Here is a 19,017-nt window from a genome sequence, read left to right as displayed (position 1 = left end):
AACATGTATTTATACTAAAGTCATACAAAAATGACATTAAATATAGTATAATCGTAAATCTCGAAAAACTACTCACTTCTAAATCTTTTGTAGTCATTTTTGTATTACTTTAGTACAAATACATGTTAATTTGGATTCATATGTTGTTTATTTCTGACTTTATGTGAACGAAAAGACACACATTTGCCCGTTTTCCCATTGGAAATAGTGATATGTAGATTCATTTATACTAAAGTAATACAAAAATGACTACAAAAGATTTAGAAGTGAGTAGTTTTTCGAGATTTACGATTATACTGTATTTAATGTCATTTTTGTATGACTTTAGTATAAATACATGTTAATTTGGATTCATATGTTGTTTATTTCTGACTTTATGTGAACAAAAAGACACACATTTGCCCGTTTTCCCATTGGAAATAGTGATATTTTGAAATATCACTGTCCTGGTCACAAAAGCAAAGTTTGTGGGGAATAATAGCCATTTTCTATACTTTTGAGGCATAAGCAATTAGGAAATAACACTTACTACCCAGGAACAAAAATTGTGTTACATAGTGTAATCGATCATAACACATACATTGATGAACGACTAAGATAAAGATAAAACAAATATTTGGCATATAGACAATAGAGACACAGTAAATACACTACCGGTCAAAAGTTTTAGAACACCCCCATTTTTCCAGTTTTAATTGAAATTTAAGCAGTTCAAGTCCAGTGAATAACCTGAAATGGTACAAAGGTAAGCGGTAAACTGCCAGTGGTTAAAAAAAAAAGTTTAGGTCGTTGTCATTTCAGATTTATACAAAAAGGCCTTTTTCAGGGAAGAACAACTTACAGCTGTTCTGCAGCAATGGAAGTAAATTAAGCCTTGAAAGTTGATGCTAACAATTCCTACAGGTGTCCCAACTTTTGTTGATTACTTACAAACCGTCTGTCTGTATAAAAGCAGTGTTGGAACAGGCTGTGTTACTACACCCTCTTAAGCATTATTTGGACAGTATTGTACTGTAGGAAGTAGTATATTGCTATCATAATGGCGAGAAAAACGCAATTAACAAAGGAAGACAGACAGACCATTATAACCCTTAAAAGTGTAGGTCTTTACAGAAATTGCAAAGAAAGCCAAGGTGTCAGTGAGTACAGTTTCCTACACCATCAAAAGGCACTTGGAAACTGGAGGAAACTCTGACAGGAAGAGGTCTGGCAGACCCAAAGCCACAACAGAATCAGAAGACAACTTTCTGAGAGTCAACAGCTTGCGTGATAGGCGGCTCACAGGACAACAGCTTCAAGCACAGCTTAACACTGGTCGAAGTAAGCAAGTCTCAGTTTCAACTGTGAAGAGAAGACTTCGAGCTGCGGGTTTGACAGGTCGAGTGGCAGTAAGAAAGCCATTGCTAAGATGGCAAAATAAGAAAAAGAGGCTTGCCTGGGCCATGAAGCACCGCCAGTGGACTCCTGAAGACTGGAAGAAGGTCTTATGGACCGATTAAACAAAATTTGAAAACTTCGGTTCATAACGCAGGGTTTTTGTACGCCGTCGAGTAAGCGAAAGATGGTTCCTCGGTGTGTGACACCAACTGTCAAACATGGAGGAGGAAGCGTGATGGTCTGGGGCTCTTTTGCTGGATCCAGAGTCGGCGACTTGCACAGAGTGGCACCCTGAACCAAAACGGCTACCACAGCATTTTGCAGCGCCATGCAATACCCTCTGGTATACGCCTAGTTGGTCAGGGGTTCATCCTACAGAAAGATAATGGCCCAAAACATACCTCCAGGCTATGTCAGAACTACCTTAGAAGAAAAGAACAAGATGGTAGGCTTCAAATCATGGAATGGCCAGCACAGTCTCCAGACTTAAACCCCATCGAGCTGGTTTGGGATGAACTGGACAGAAGGGTGAAAGCAAAGCAACCTACAAGTGAAAAACATTTGTGGGAACTTCTGCAACAGTGTTGGGAAGAACTTTCCTAACAATACTTGATTTCCATTGTTGAAAGAATGCCTCAAGTGTGTTCTGCTGTCATATCTGCAAAATGTGGCTACTTTGATGAGTCAAAATTTTAGAATAAATTTTGTTAAACAAAATGATTCCATGATTTCTTTTTTAACTCCAATTGTTTATTTGTTCTATGCTTTAATTTCAGAGTAAATTGAGACATTAAATTGCGTAAATTTAAATAAAAACTGGAAAAATTGAGGTGTTCTAAAACTTTTGACCGGTAGTGTATATATGAGCAAAACCACTACTGTACAGTATATCCAAGTTGCCAGGGACAGTCAAGTACAGTGTGTGCACTATTTGGACCTCTAAAACACTGACAACTTTTGTCAGACAACATAAGGCATGAGCGCTAACCATCAAATATTACCATCAGAGGAGAAACAGAAGGTGTTTTAGAGTAGAAAGTGTTTCATATGCATTGATGAAGAAATCCATCCCCAATCTTCAGTGGAAAACAAAAGCACAAAAGGAAAAGGAATCCAAACGATGTGATGCTTTCTATTTGTGCTGTTTCTGTCATGTGTTCCGAAAAGAATTAAGCACAGTAACTTTCCATATAACTAAAACAGGATGAATTATAACATCTGATAATGCATTTTGACTGACAAAGCCCTACAATCCTTACTTAAGCAAAATTATTTTAGTTTAGCCCTGATGTATTACAGCAGCTCTTCACAGCAATGTAAGACTTCATAATGTTCTCAGGATGTAAATAATTTATGATCCTGTGTCTTATAATGTAAACAGCAAAATAAATAAATAAATAAAATAAAGAATGGTCAAATGACTAAGTGGGTTTTTGTGTATCTGTGTATTACTACGTTTTACACTTTTCTGTATGATTGCATGTTATGTCCAGTATCAAACTGGAGGATACTGTGCTTTCTACAATGTATTTGCCTGTTTCCAAGATTCCTTAGTCAAAGCATGTTTAAACTAAAATTACTACTGCACACTAAAGCTGTGGCACTCAAAATCAATAGCTAAAGTAGAGAATGTTTATTCACAGTCTTAATACTGCACTACAGATTATTTGGCTGCTTTTTAAAGCTAAATTTGGTTGGAGAGAAAACGTTATCCATTTTATGTGTATTACGTGTATTATCTATACTTTATTGCTGTGAGAATGAAATATATTGACAATAAAAAAAAGTCTCAACTGCTCAATTTACAAATGTTATTTTTGCCTCCGTAATTGAACCAAACCTTTCACCAAATACATATTTTGACATTTCATTTATCTTACCAATTTGAAACCTACAGCACTAATCTGATTAAAAAAAACAAAAAACAAAACAAAAAAAAAACTGTAAGAAGGCATTCTAACAACAAACAACATCCTACATTTGTTGCCTTGCTGCAACTGTTTATTTACTAATTCAATGCTGGAGGAAAAAATACAAGTAATTAGCTCCTTGTAGACCTCAATAGATTTTACAGACCATATGCAGGTTCCTGGTGACCCTTGTGATAACAGTAATCAGACTTTTGTAAGTAGTAATCTTATTTGGCTTTTTCTGGCCTAAAGATGAGCCCTCCAAGAATAAATGAGATAAATGTATGCTATAAGCAACACCCAGAGACCAGTGGCATTCTTATGAATATATAAGCAATAGGCAGTTTTTCTGTGTTTTTTTCTTTAACTGAAGGAGATAAAAAATACCACTTTTTAATTAATATTATTTAAAAAAAAAATACTGTAAATTAACTTGTTCTGAGAGCTGCTGCATTTATTCTTTCTGTGTGGGTTTGAGGATGCATACATTTTAGTAAACAGATACTGTAGCCTACTTTGCAGTGCTTTACTTGTTTCATTTTAAAATGATACAAATAAAACAACAATGTTATGTATAAAACATATTTAGTAATTAACTTATGAAAGCTTTTTTTTTTTTTTTTGCAATTAAACTACTCAAATGATTTGGATTCTACTCCAAAGCAAGTGCTGGTAAAAGTTAATCTTCACAAACCAAGCACATTTATGTGGGCAGGACAGTTTCTGACCCCTCTTATCCCAAACGGCTGGTTTAAATGTGATCTGAGAAACCGCCAGAGCCTATTTCAGTTTAAACTGACCTGTGATGAATTTTAACATCAATGATCGGAGGCCATATAAAAAATAAAACAACCATTTCCCTTTGTTTCTTTTAAAGAGATTACTAGATGGTGTAAATCGGAAGCAGACTTCAATTACTGCTGATATTATTGGAAACTATTATTAGCAAGCATGTGCTAGAATTACTACAAACAGAATTTGTCATAGCATGCCCTCTACAACAAATGCTTAAACAAAAATATATTTTATCTACTGTCCTTTACTTCCTCTATCAGATCCTTCTTTTGATACTACTGGTTTCTTGCCAATATCCTCCCAAAATTAAAAAAAAAAGGCATTTTGGAGGTAAAACAAATAAAACGATTCACCAATAGAACATTGCTTTAATTTGAAATGGTTCGCCCATCTTCTGTCCATTTTTTATCAAAATAATGAGATAAAAAAGCAACAAAAAGATGGTAGTTGTTTTTGTATTAATCCTGTAGAACAGATCATCATTACGATTATCTTTGGCATTCTGTGTACACGCAATTCCATTCTGTGCATGAAGAGCCTACTAATGCATGAGCATAGAGACTAAGCTATTGAATGATCCACACCTATTCAATATTTAATCCCACTATTGAGGCTGCTAAAAGGATACAGTGAAGTAACAAGATGAATGAATTCTGACCTCAAACTTGTTAAAACGCAACCTAAAACCATGTATCTTTGTGACCTTTGCTGCAGCCCGTAGCCTACATTTTTTTATTCCTCCTTGGCTGGGATTAGTGGACTGATCAATGCTACATTAGCAAACTACAGGCTTTAGACAGGGAGCATACCAATTATTCAGCTTTTCCACATCCGCTTTAAGGTGTTGTGGGATTCTTAATTAAAACTTAAAGCAACCTGCTTTTTGCAAAACAAGATTTACTGCCTTTCCTAAAAAAAAGTTTTCATCTACTTAACAAAGCAGTCTATTCTAGCTGAGTGTTCTGAATTAAAATCATCTATATTAGCCAGACACCACTGAACCTATTTTATCTGTGTAATTATTTAATAAACCTTTTGTTCAGAATTTTAATTATCTTAAACAGAAGTAGGGAACCAGTTGCTTAATTAGTAAAATTGACCCTCCTAAGGACCTGCAAATAATGAAGGACCTGCTAAAAACTTGCATTGGAATGGAATTGGTAGAAGCTTAACTGTTGCCTACTGCTGAGCTATAGTAGAAATACTTTTAGCTGGAATGGGATCTTTTTTCACCAATATAGGCTACAGCTGTGGTACATTTTTTGGATTGGTTAACTTTACCGATACAAATTTAAAAACTTCCAGAACCAATATACCAACATTAGCCCTTTTTTTTGTAAAAGGTAGGCATAACCAATGGTAGGTTTCCATTTTAAATCCCTATCCATTCTGAGTGGAACACAGTTGCTGTGCAGTCAAAGAGCTAATTGACTTGTATGTGTAAATGGACATGTCATTTCCATAAAACTAACAAAACTTTGTATCTGCAATTAGCAGGTCTCTTTCCAATTACATTATTACCAGATGAGGTAAAACCCCTTACCAGAAAGAATTAGTAAATATAACTAAATGGCACAGTCCTACTTGGGACTTTAAAACTGCTTTAGATTAAGTCCCAAAATTAGAAAAACATGTTTTTCTTTTTTTAACCAAAATTCCTATGTGACACTATTGCAGGGATACAAAAAATATAACTGATTCATTTTCACAATATTATATTAATGTCATAAGTAATGCTCCTGGATCCAAGTTAACTAAACTTTTTTTTTTTTTTTCATATTTAGTAATTAAAGTTGACATTTGCAAGCCTGCAATTTAATATGTTTTACTATAGGCATTGGGAATACTATAAGCACCTGGCTTACTGACAGTAAAGCTGGAATGACTTTTGCTGAAATAAATACATAAGTCATTGAATTTCATATAATTAAACCTATATTTATTGAAACCAGGTGATGCTTTCTATTTTTCAGTATTGATTGTATCATTGTACTGCACTAAAAATAATCACGGTATTACCTTGACATATAGTTTTTTAATCAGTGGACATTGTCTACATTTAGTGCCATATTTAAATTGTCCAGTAAATGCATTACCAATATATGAGAATATGTTATGAGGATGTTTAACTAAAAGTTACACAACAAAAAGGGGAAGTATATATTTACAAACAAATACAAAAGTGGGGTAAAGTTTTGTTCCGAATGGTAATCTAATCAGACAGTTTTGATAACACAGTACCAGGAAGAACTGTGCAGGCTATTAACAGACCTGATGTAGCAATTACAAATTACAATTACAATTTAAAGGAATTAACATTTCCTTGAGCACTCACAAATAGGAAGAGTTACAGTATATTCTGACAGGAGCGCTTGGCAATAAAGAATGGCAGGACCGGATTCCTTTATGCACTGCCTGTGTTCACTACTTCAGGCCTTTTTAAAATTGTCACTTCTACAGATGAAGCCCAAATGAACTGTAGCAGTTAATAATTAAACTGCTCTTTGAGAAAATCAGCAATAGGTACTGCGAAGGCTTGTCGTGTCCTGACAAATACTGCAGCATCTGTTAAGCTCAGAAAGGAGAGCCATGTGAGCCTTAGAACAGCTGGCTCTGCACATTGCATGGGCCGCATGGGATCTGCTCACCAAAGCCCATCATTCTCCACTGGTTTATAATGCCAGTACAGTGTGCGTAACATAAAACTAAATAGGAGGGACACGGTCTATAGATGTCCTTAAAACGCATCAGCTGCTTTACGTCGGTGACCTTTCATTCATTCATGCAAGCAGCAGTATTTTTTTTTTTAAACCAGCAGTATTGTTTTTTATGTCTGATTTTGGTTAACATATCAATACCAATACAGTTGAATTATTATTAACACAGTTAACTATACAATCTTACAAATGTATGGCACACTGAATGTACACTTATTTCAGTATTAATATTTTTTTTTTTTATTTAAGTCAGTGAGTCAATCATAAATTTGGTTACATTTTACAAAAACAATGCTAGCTGTGGTTGATCTTTTCATTTGGTGGCCTCATCATTTCTTGAGTTTTCAGTTTATATAAACTGTAAATGGTACCAATGTTCAAATGCTTCTTTGGTACAAGATAATGTCACACATTTTAAGTAGGGCCCTTTTAGAACTGTTCATCACTAAGCAAGTTTAAGTGTAGGTCATCCAACATTTTTTCTCAAGTGACCCATAAAATGTAATTGACCTTCATGTTTAGGCATTCATTGGCTGCAATGTATCATTTATCTAGGTAAAATTCCTTCTAATTGGATTTTAATATGTATATACTATGATGTTCCAACCAGGTTAATAGTAAACTAATATCTGGTACCTACAAACCTGATTCTAGTCAATCTATATCTGCTTCCTGCTCAGTTAATCATGTAAGAAACACAAGCTTGTGGATGACAGCCCCTCTATGGGAATTAAAAATGTAAGTTTTCCAATTTTGTGTTACACATCACAGCCTGCTAGAGGCTGTTCTTTGACCCTTATCAAAATGACAGTTATATGCATTATATTTATACATAACAAATAGGACCCTTTCATGGATAAAATGTTTGGTGCATCAGTAATTTTTAAAATAAATTAATTACAAAACCAAGAAAAAGTTCAACATTCTGTGCATTCCAATGAGGTGCGACTGACGGTATAAAAGGGGACGTGGCTACGTGATCTGTTTCTTTTGTTATGGTTAAGCTGAACCAAGACTTATTAGACTGCTACCACGATCCAGAGCACTAAACCTGGACAACAATTCACCACTGTGCACGAGTAAATTGTATTTCACCAGGAGCACTTTAGCACTCACTCTGGTCTTATGATCATGTGCATCTTTGTATGTGTTCTACTGTTTATTCTTTGGAACTGTGTATTATTATTTTGGAACTGCAAACCACAAACAGTGCATTACTGTGTATTGCCTGGGATTATTCTTTGTGGTCACCAGACCAGGATTATAAATAAACATTTTTTTTTGGATCGTGAACTTTATTGTCTGTCTTGTTTCGTAATCACATCACCACTACGCCTGCGCACTGCAAACCACTTTGCCATAATTCACATTAAAATTCCAACTGATTTCATATGTTAAAGAAGTTATTTTAAAGCAGCTAGCATATATTTACATACTTGTAACTAAATGTGTCAAATAAATTGATGTTCTAGGTGGTGAACAGATAACATGCTCTTCACATTTTGATAAATGGTGTACTGTATATTCTACTGTAAATTCTTCCAAGATTGGTCCGCCGAAGGGCATCAGTGCTACTCTTTTTGAATGCTGTGTAAGTATGTCTAGTGGCACAAGACAAGTTGCGGCTCTTGACTTGCTTTAAATAAACTGTCATGCTCAACCAGAGAATTATATACTGAGCATCAAAAGAAACTTATAATTTACATGTCGATAAAATTCACTAAATTTGACTGAAAAATGACAGTTGCAGTGACTTTTTATTGTGCTGATTAACAATTGACATCACGAAGATGCTGCAAAATGATCTGTCGATCTTGGGCAGGTGTTGTGACTCTTGGTCTCCCAGTTTGTGGCCTGTCATTTGCACAGTGTGTCTGGTTATACCGTATCGCCAGGTTTGAAATTGCTGGCTGTATATATATAATCAGCTACACTGGCTCACGATCAAAGTCAAAAGGTTTTCTTTTATACCAGGCCAGAACTGAACCGATGTCTAAATAAATAAACCACACTTTCTACTGCTTTTCTGTATCTTATCAATCCCATACAAGAAATCAAACTGAGATCTGACTATCTGCTATGCGCACCATTTCTCCTCAAAGATCTGGAACGTTCGTGGACTCCCACGAGCCTGGGCTACATAATCCATTTGGTTTACTCACCTGCCAATCAAACCAGACTAATGTACCATGTATTTATTAAATTCCTGAAGATGGCCACAAACAAACCCCACTGTTTACTATATAAAAGATTGTCCAGCCTGTTCATGACATACAGTAAGAAAGCAGTTGCGTTTCTTTTACATAACACATCAAAGTGGCTACATCTATTAGAGAACTCATGATATAAAGTTCCAACCTTCTGTTTGTATATATGATTTTAGCTTGCATGTGTTCAATTCGGCTGCCATGAGATGTATAATCCCAATCCCAAACTGGTGTGTATCTCTTAATTTTGAATCCTGGAAAATAAATACTGATGGCCAGTTCATGAGGTTACACCTGAAGCTTAGCCTTGTGCAGCTTTATTTTACTGCTTTTAAATACCACTGATAGTTGATTGCTTCTTTGTAAATATCAGTATTGCCAGGGTATATGTTATGGGTGAATAGCATGCAGTGATGATATTGATATTACAGTGGTTTGTTACTTCACTTGCAAAGAAATCGCTTCCCTTTGGTGACATCAATTACAACTTACTTCCAACGTGATAAGGAGTGAATAAGTTCTTATAAAAAATGATAAATAGTCTTTATTTTGTTTTAACTGTTTTATTTTGGGGGCACCACAAGGACCCTAACTTTCTGTCCTCTTTATATATGAATTGGCAACAATTGCCCACTGGTTATTTATGATTGTGGCAGGGCTGATGCCTGTTCCTGTAAATAGTGTGTATTGTGGTGGTTTGTAGATAAAATGTGTTTTTGTTTGATTAGCTATGGCAGGGCTGGGAGGTTGGACTTCCCTCCCTGTCTAACTGAAATGCCATGTGCAGCAGGTGGCCAGGTGTTAACTAAATAATTGATGATCAATTAACACTGGCCGATAGATAGATAGATAGGATAGATAGAATCTGCAGTCACAGACAAAAGTATTTGGGCAGTTAAATGAGAACCACAAAGAAAGTAATTTCGAAATGTTCTATTGAAAGATATACATTAAAGTAGATTCAGCTTAATAATAAAACAACAGGTTATTACATAACATGCATAAAGTGAAAAATAACATGCAAAAACAAATTTCCTACTTTGACAAAAGTATTTGGATATTAACATATATTAACATATTTTGTATGAAACCCATTCATTGCTAATTATTGGCAATTTTCACAATTGAAAATCAACACTTGGTAATTATTGAATAAATAAATATATAGTCATCAGTGCTAAAAAATAAATTGGAAATTTGAGATTTAAAAATGCAACAAAAATGGTAAAAACTAAAGAGTACAGCAACAAATCTCAACTAAACGAAAAAGGAGAAACTACCAGAAAAATAGCAGAAAGACTCGGTTTACCAAAAACTACTGTGTGGGCTGTTATCGACAAACACAGGAGAACAAGAACAACTGCAACTAGCTCCAGGTATGAAAGACCAAGAAAGATTTCTACAAAATCTGGAAAAAGAATCGCTCCAGCAGCCGGGAAAAATCCTTGGATTACTGCAAAAGATTTGACATAAGAATTGACAGAAGATGGTCAAGAAAGCAACAATATATTTGGAGGAAGAGAGGAGAAGAATTTAAAGATAAGTTAATCATGCCCAGTGTTAAACATGGTGGCATTTGTGTGATGGTATGGGCTTGTTTTTCTTCCTCAGGCACTGGCAACCTTTGTATTGTAGAAGGATCAATGAATGCTGCAAAATATCAATACATTTTGCACTCTCATTTGTTACCCGGTGCTAGAAGGCTTATTGGACGGAAGTTTGTATTCCAGCAGGATAATGACCCTCAGCATTCTACAAAGTCTACAAAGGAATTTCTGAAAAAAAGGAAGATTACACAGTTATGGATTGGCTACCTCAGTCCCCAGACTTGAATCCCATCAAAATGTTGTGTACTTGAAGGCTTCTGATGCAAAAAAGGAAACCAAAGTCGATTGCATTACTCAAAGCTGTATGTGTTGAAGTCAGAAATATCTCCAGAAAGATGCCAGGAACTAGTTTCAAATTACAGAAAAAAGACTGGAACCTGTAAAGGAAGCAAAGGATGGGCACACACAATTCTAATGTAAGTGTGCCCAAATACTTGTCAAAGTATGCAATTAGTTTTTGAATGTTATTTTTCATTTTATGCATTAATCATTTGTTGTTTCCTGCCGCATCACATTACGGAAACTGCTCTGCTCCGGAATGTAAATGATCTCCTGCTTGATGCTGATGCTGGTGCTCAATCTGTGCTTGTGCTCCTTGACCTAACAGCTGCTTTTGACACCACAGACCAGTGTTTCCCATCCCTGTTCCTGGTGGCACAATGTGTCTGCTGGTTTTTGTTCCAACGCAGCGCTCAGTTGCTTAATTGAACAGTATCAACAAACAAAGAGCTTGAAAATAACAGTAACCGCCCAGTTAATCACTTTTTTTAGTTCAATGAAGGGTTCAATTAAGAAATTAAGCGTTGTGTTGGAACAAAAACCAGCAGACACTGTGTGCCGCCAGGAACATGGTTGGGAAACACTGACATAGACCATAGCATTCTTCTTGACTGCCATCATAAGTATCCTGGGATCTCTGGAACCTGTCTCTCCTGGATGTCCTCTTACCTATCTGGATGCATGCAGTCTGTTGTCTATGGTGGATGCAGTGGTGTTGCAAACCCAGTCACTTGTGTCCCTTAAGGGTCGTTCTTGGGCCTCTTCTCTTCAACATCTACATGCTTTGCTTGGGTCACCTCATCCGCCAACATAGCCTAATGTTTCACTCCTATGCTGACGACAACCAGCTCTACTTAAAACTCGACCCTGGAAGCCCCTCTGCCATGGTCCAGCTCTCGGCTTGCATTCAAGACATCGAGGCCTGGATGTCTGCCAATTTTCTTCAGCTCAACACTATCAAATCTGAACTCCTTGTAGTAGAATCTAAAACTCAACTTAAGAATCTCAATATAGCTACTCTGAACCTCAGAAAACTGTCTACTGCTGCCTTCCCCCACTGTACGAAGCCTTGTTGTACTTCTGGACAGCAACCTCTCCTTTCATGCCCACATCTCCTCCATGGTCAAATCTTCTACCTTCTTTGAAACATTTCCAAAGTCCGTCTCTACTTTTCCGTCCTGGATGCGGAGATACTCTGTCATGCATTTGTCTTCTCTCAACTCGAATACTGCAACTCTCTATGGTGGTCGCCAGGCACGTGCCTTAAACAGACTGCAGCTAGTTCAGAATGCCGCCGGAAGGATCTTTATCAGATGTTGTGCCCAGCTTCACTGGCTAGCTGACCCATTATGTCCCTGCCCACAAGCTGAGGTCCTCCGACTCTGGCCTGCTTTTTATCCCCAAGCAAAAATGCACCACATTTGGAGAATGCTCGGAAAATGTTTTAGAATTTTCTTTTCACATCCTAGCCTTATATTTAATGTACATGCACTGTTGTTTTTTACTGTATCATTTAAAGTGCTTTGTGATGGTGGTCCACTATGAAAGGTGCTATATAAAATAAAGATTGATTGATTGATTGATTGATTGTGTGCAACCTGTGTGGTGAGACCTAAACGAAAGGTATTTGATAATGGAATTGTGTTTTGTACAACCGGTAAACGGCTTTAGGATTTATTTAAAAGTTTAGCTAGTATGCATAAATGGAGTTAGGTTTTTGTTTTGTTTGTCTTCCTAAAAGGCCAGTGGCCAGACTGTGTATTTGAGTTAATAAAAGTGCGCAAAAGCACTAAAACTACAGTTCTGTCTGAAAAATATGGAATAGGTAATATGTTTACGCTTTAGTTTCTGCTGCTGGCCAGCCTAGACCACCCTTCACAGAAAAAATAAATAAAATATATATAATATATAATATAGAGATACCTATAATAAGATATATATATATAACTATATATATATATATATATATAATAGACGTAACTACAAGTAATTAGTGATCTTCCTGAACTGCTTTTTACATACAGGGAGCCTCTGCAAATGAGATGTTCGATCTCAGTGGGCTTGATCCAACTGCATTAATATTTTTATAATTAAAACATAAAAGACACAGTTGGGAACCCCACTAACAAGATCTGTATCAACCAAAACCCCCCAGACTTGTATGAAAAGATACCAAAGGAATTAGCCAGCAGGGATTGAAACCAGGTCAGTGCACAGCGGTGTCTTTTTGAAATCCTTTATTCCAGAGGCATCAAGGATGACACAGTGCTGGCGTCAATTTCACCCTAAGGATGTGGTTGCAGGTGCTATCAGCCATGTACCACACATTGTGATCTCATGAGATGCATTTTTCTCTTATTCACTGTTTTGCTTGGATTAAAAAGACTGAGGGGCGTGGAAAACATTAGCAGCACAGAACTTAGTTTACCCTTTTGGCACTCAGTAGTTTTTTCTTTACTTGTATTGTATGTCAAACACAGTTCTTTTAAAGAATAGGTTCGCGGTTGAAACACTTCTTTGTGGGACAAGGCTTCCAAAGGCCCTGCAAGAGGAAACAGGCCAAAATTCCTAAAATATCCTTTGTAATAGTGCAGCTCCTTTAAGATTCTTCTGAGTTGTGAAAAGCCACATTGGAATCTCTATTACTGGAATTTAAAACTATGGATTGACAAAAATGCATTACATGTGATTTACATCAGTGTTGGTCTGAATTATCTATACAAAATGAAGAATATGTTTTCAGATGGCCTCCCCCTTAAACAAGAGTTAATGACTTATGTGGACAGCTAGAAATAATATATTCAGTCTTGGACAAGGACTGTTTCAAATTATGCAGGCTTTCAAAACACAATTACTTTTCCTACTTTGATGTTAACATAGCACAGTAGAGTGCCAACAGTGCAGCCAAGTAAACAGTGGCTAACCTTAGGTTAAACAGCCCAGACCTAGGAAACAATGATAGATCAAAACATTGAAACTGAAACACATTCCTCAGAACTGTTTCCTGAGTGGTTGCTGCTGCAGGACAGTATTTTCCAGACTATACAGATGGGACCAGGCAGGCATGGATTTTATATGGCTAATTCCAGCGAAATCTATTAACAAAAGTAAGCCGATTATCTCTTGCATTAAATCAATGAATGTGATAGAGCCACAAAATAATGATTAACTATGAGAACAACTCCCATTTGTTTTGATGGTAGCTCAATGAAAGCTGCTAGGACAGAGATAAAGGATTGATTCAGCTATCACCCAGTTCGGCATAAATCAGTAATATCTACAACTCTGCAATAACAGAGTAAAAACAGGCTTAGCCACAATAAACATATTACCTGTCCCATATTTTTCAAATCTAAACACCATGTGCCACTTTTATTTAAGGAATAATCCTTTCAGCAGTTCCAGCTGTACTTCACAGGCATAACTGCAGCTTAAACTGTCCAAACAGTTACACATTTTTGCTAATGATACATTATTTCTAGGTGCTAAACAAAGAAATAATTTAAATTATCAGACAATGCAAAAATGCCTATAGAAAGTCTACACCCTCTTGAACTTTTTTTCATTTTGTTGTGTCAGTGTCTCAGACTTTCATGCATTTAATCTACTTATCTACACACCATACTCCACACTGTTAAAGAGAAAAATGTTTTCATTGAAAAAAAAATTATATTATATATATATATATATATATATATATATATATATATATATATATATATATATATATATATATATAAATACAAAACTGAAAGATCATAATTGGATAAGTCGCCACCCCTCTGAGTTAATACTTGGTGGAAGCACCTTTGGCAGCAATTACAGCTGTGAGTCTGTTGGGATATGTCTCTACCAACTTTGCACACCTAGATTTGGCAATATTTGACCATTCTTCTTTACAAAACTGTTCAAGCTCTGTCGAGTTTCTTGGGGAGCGCTGATGAACAGCAATCTTCAAGTCATGCCACAAATTTTCGATTGGATTTAGGTCAGAGCTCTGATTAAGCCACTAGGACATTTACCCTTTTGTTCCTTAGCCACTCCAGTGTAGCTTTGGCTGTGTGCTTTGGGTTGTTGTCATGCTGAAAGGTGAACTTCCACCCCAGTTTCAGCTTTCTTGCAGAGGGCAGCAGGTTTTCCTCAAGGACTTCTCTGTACTTTGCTCCATTCATTTTCCCTTCTATCCTGGCAAGTGCCACAGTCCCTGCCGATGAGAAACACCCCCATAACATGATGCTGCCACCACCGTGCTTCACAGTAGAGATGGTGTTCTTTGGGTGGTACGCTGTGTTGGGTTTGCGCCAAACATAACACCTTGCATTTAGGCCAGAAAGTTCCATTTTAGTTTTGTCAGACCACAAAACTTTTTGCCACATGGCTACAGAATCTCCTGTGTTTTTTTGCATACTTCAAAACAGGATTCAAGGTGGGCTTTCTTGAGTAATGGATTCCTTCTTGGCACCCTACCATACAGGCCAGGTTTGTGGAGAAATTGGGATATTGTTGTCACATGCACACTTTGACCAGTCTTGGCCATAAAAGCCTGTAGCGAAGTTGCCATTGGCCTCTTTGTAGCCAGTTTGATCAGTCTCCTTCTTGCTCATTCATCTAGTTTGGAAGGATGGCCTGATCTAGGAAGGGTCTTGGTGGTGCAGTACACCTTCCATTTCTTAATAATCTTCTTGACCGTGCTCCAAGGGATATTCAAGGCCTTTGATATTTTTTTATACGCATCCCCTGATCTGTGCCTTTCAACATCTTTGTCCCGGAGTTCTTTTGAAAGCGCCTTGGTGCTCATGGTTGAGTCTTTGCTTTGAAATGCACTACCCAGCAGAGGGTACCTACAGGGACTGCTGAATTTATCCTGAAATCATGTGAATCACTACAACTTAACACAGGTGGAGGCCACTTAACTTGATGTGTGATTTTGAAGGCGATTGGTTACACCTGAGCTAAGTTAGGATTGCTATTACAAGGGGGTGGACACTTATCCAACCAAGCTATTTCAGTTTTTATTTTTAATTAATTTTCTACCAATTTCTAGAATATTTTTTTCACTTGAAAGTTGCGGGGTAGGATGTGTAGATAAATGAATATATATATATATATATATATATATATATATATATATATTTATTCCAGGCTATAAGGCAACAAAAGGTGAAACTTTTGAAAGGGGGTGTAGACTTTCTATAGGCACTGCACACACACATACACACACACACACACACACACACACACACACACACACACACACACACACACACACACACACACACCAGGTGTCTTTGGCACTGATTTGCAAGAATAAACTGTACCAACTGTGGTAAGGACGTCACTTTTAAGGTCTCCAAACACCAGACGTGATGAGATGTTTTAACTGAAGCTGTTCCCTGATTGCTCAATGCCCTAGTTGATGAGCGACAAAATTACAAAAAGTAGGATTCAATCCTATTTAGTTCGAGCTGCTCCAGTGCCGCTCCTGCGTTGCCTGCCACGTCGCATGTGGTGTGAAAGATACTTAGCAAAAATATAGGTTCTATTCATTTTGATGCATCGTTGCAGAGTTCCGCTTGACGCATCGCGTCTGGTGTGTAGCAGCCTTTAGGAACTAAAGTTAAACAAATGAAAAAATATATACATGTAAAAGGTTTAAATGTACCACGCATCAAAATTAAGAAAGGAAAAAAAAAAAAAAAAAAAAACACAAATTACAATTCACATAAGGAAAAAAGACTAAAATAATTTATTTTCGTATATTTCTGGTACCATGCCTTTTTCCTTTTTGAAACAAAATAATGTACCCCTTAATATCAAGCATGATATTAACCTTTTCGTCCCTACCAATTAGGTTACAACTGAAATAAAATACATAAAGCTGCAAATTAATTGCAATTAACTTATTTTTTACCATTTATTTGACAGAAATAAAAATTAAAAAACAGTAAAATTACTAAGTATAGTTATGTATAGTTTACATTAAGTAACTATATAAAAAGACGCAGTTAAATGCTCAGGCTTTTTCAAATCAAAACAAAATAGTAATCTTAATTACACTTTGTATTAGCGATATGCATTTCACTAAAGAGGATGTCTGTTAAAATGCTTGTTGCATCCTAGTTCATATTGTATTTTAGTTATATTATTTGCATTCACTGTAAACTATAGTTTATTTCTATATTAAGCTTGCATTGTGACCCTGTACTGCCCTGTACAGTTCTCTTGGATAAATATATGTGCGTGTGTATAAAAATAAAGAAGTATGATTAATCATCCTGACCAGCTGTACCTTTTTTTTAACTTACCGTAACAGCTTTGTTATTTGATCTCACATTTATCTGTGTTGCTCTTATTTCTTTTTGCTCAGGCTTTGAACATTTGTGGTGAGACACTCATCGTGTATCGTGTATCGCTGTGTAGGAATGAGGAACGAGGAAGCGAACAGTGTTAATCCTGATGAAAATTACTTATTTTATATTAATGTTATCATTAATTTTAATCTACTAATTTAAATAATTTCTAACCACATTTAAAAACAGCATAGTATAGAATAACTTAACTTGAAAAACACAAATACTTAGTGACAAAATGTATGGTATAATAATAATAATAATAATAATAATAATAATAATAATAATAATAATAATAATAATAATAATTAATGTTAAATATGATGCAATCAAAAAAGCTGAATGACTTGATATTTAGATTTTTCTAAAGAAACACATAAACAAAGTTTGTACTTTAATAGTTATCAACACATTGCTTAGTATTTTTCCTTTCTCAGAAATGTGGTAAGAAGATTTGGTTAATGAAGTTAAATCTGATATCCCAGAAACTCATGCTGACATTCTGCTTTGTCTTTAAATGCAAACAACTTAGTGGTAAATACAGGTAATTGACTTTCAACTGAATCTGTGTATAGATCTGAAATACTTTCATGTCCGTCAAGCAGTGATGAGTTTTCATAAGCATCGTGATACGAATCGTATCGTAGCTTGTGTATCGTCACATGTATCGTATCGTGACCTTGGTCTATCGTCTCACCCTCAGTGAACATGCAACTTATTAACCAAAATGAGCGATTATGTGTTTTTTCCCCTTCCAGTTACATGTACTGCTTTACCTGTCTCCAAGGTTTAATCCTTCGGGAAACTGTGATGACTGTTTTATGTTTGGAAAAAAAAGTATAATTATAACTGTATATTATTTTCTTCGTAAATAAGCAAACTAATGTGCAAACCGCAATAAAAGAACATTTAGTTTGGTACCGGTAATTAAAGATATTAATCTGTACAATTAGGAACAATCTGGCCCTCAAAGGACTTACAAGTTTTTTGAAATTAGGTCCCTTGACAACTAACCACCTGAAATCCTGACTGCTATAACATAATTCCTAACAATCTATTCAAATACTACTAATGATAAAGAAAGCGAATTCAGCTTTTTTTTTTTCACTTTCAAAATCATAAATTAAAACAATGTTACTGCTACCATTGTTTTTTTTTTTTTTCCAAGGACAAGAAAAAAAAAGACACTTACAAAAGCACACGTCATTACTTTAAAATCGCCAGGTACTGTAGTTTTATAAAACAGGCCACTTTAACACATTTTCTATAAAGACAAATGCATTGTGCTTAAAATGGATTCAATAATATATTTTTCTTATAAAAGTAAATTAAATACATCACCAACCAAGAAAATATATACCCTTGCAAATGTTACTATAATGGTTCAATCGACTCTCACTCTAATGTTAGCAATCATATAGCTGTGGTAGCATTTTTTTTCTAGTTTCTTAATAACAAACATATTAAATAAATAACATATTTAAAACATGTCATGTTACTGTCAATAGCCATAGGTAACACACTAGTAATATAACACACTAGTAATATAACACTACTAGAACCTTGGTTTCATTTTTTTTTTACTAAAAATACAAAATGACCTGTCACACCTCTTACACTACAAACACAGATTTCATGACCCATATGAACTCTGTATATATCACAGCATTAAAAAGCATTTCCTGGCAATTGTGTACCTCATTAAAAAAGAAACGTGAGAAAAAATAAAATAGCCATTTTTATAAGGACTGTACCTGTATGATTAAATTGAAGCA

General features: G+C 35.7%; 1 protein-coding gene across 1 annotated transcript in view; it reads right to left on the bottom strand.

Annotated features, from left to right (window-relative positions):
- Window positions 1-19,017, bottom strand: part of LOC121297390 (teneurin-3-like) — a 258,654-nt gene that overhangs the window by 170,724 nt on the left and 68,913 nt on the right. The window lies entirely within an intron of this gene.

The sequence above is a fragment of the Polyodon spathula genome, chromosome 2, assembly GCF_017654505.1.
Source record: "Polyodon spathula isolate WHYD16114869_AA chromosome 2, ASM1765450v1, whole genome shotgun sequence".
In the NCBI taxonomy this organism is placed as follows: Eukaryota; Metazoa; Chordata; class Actinopteri; order Acipenseriformes; family Polyodontidae; genus Polyodon; species Polyodon spathula.
Note: the sequence above shows the minus strand (reverse complement) of the source record. Positions and strands in the feature narration are given on the sequence as shown.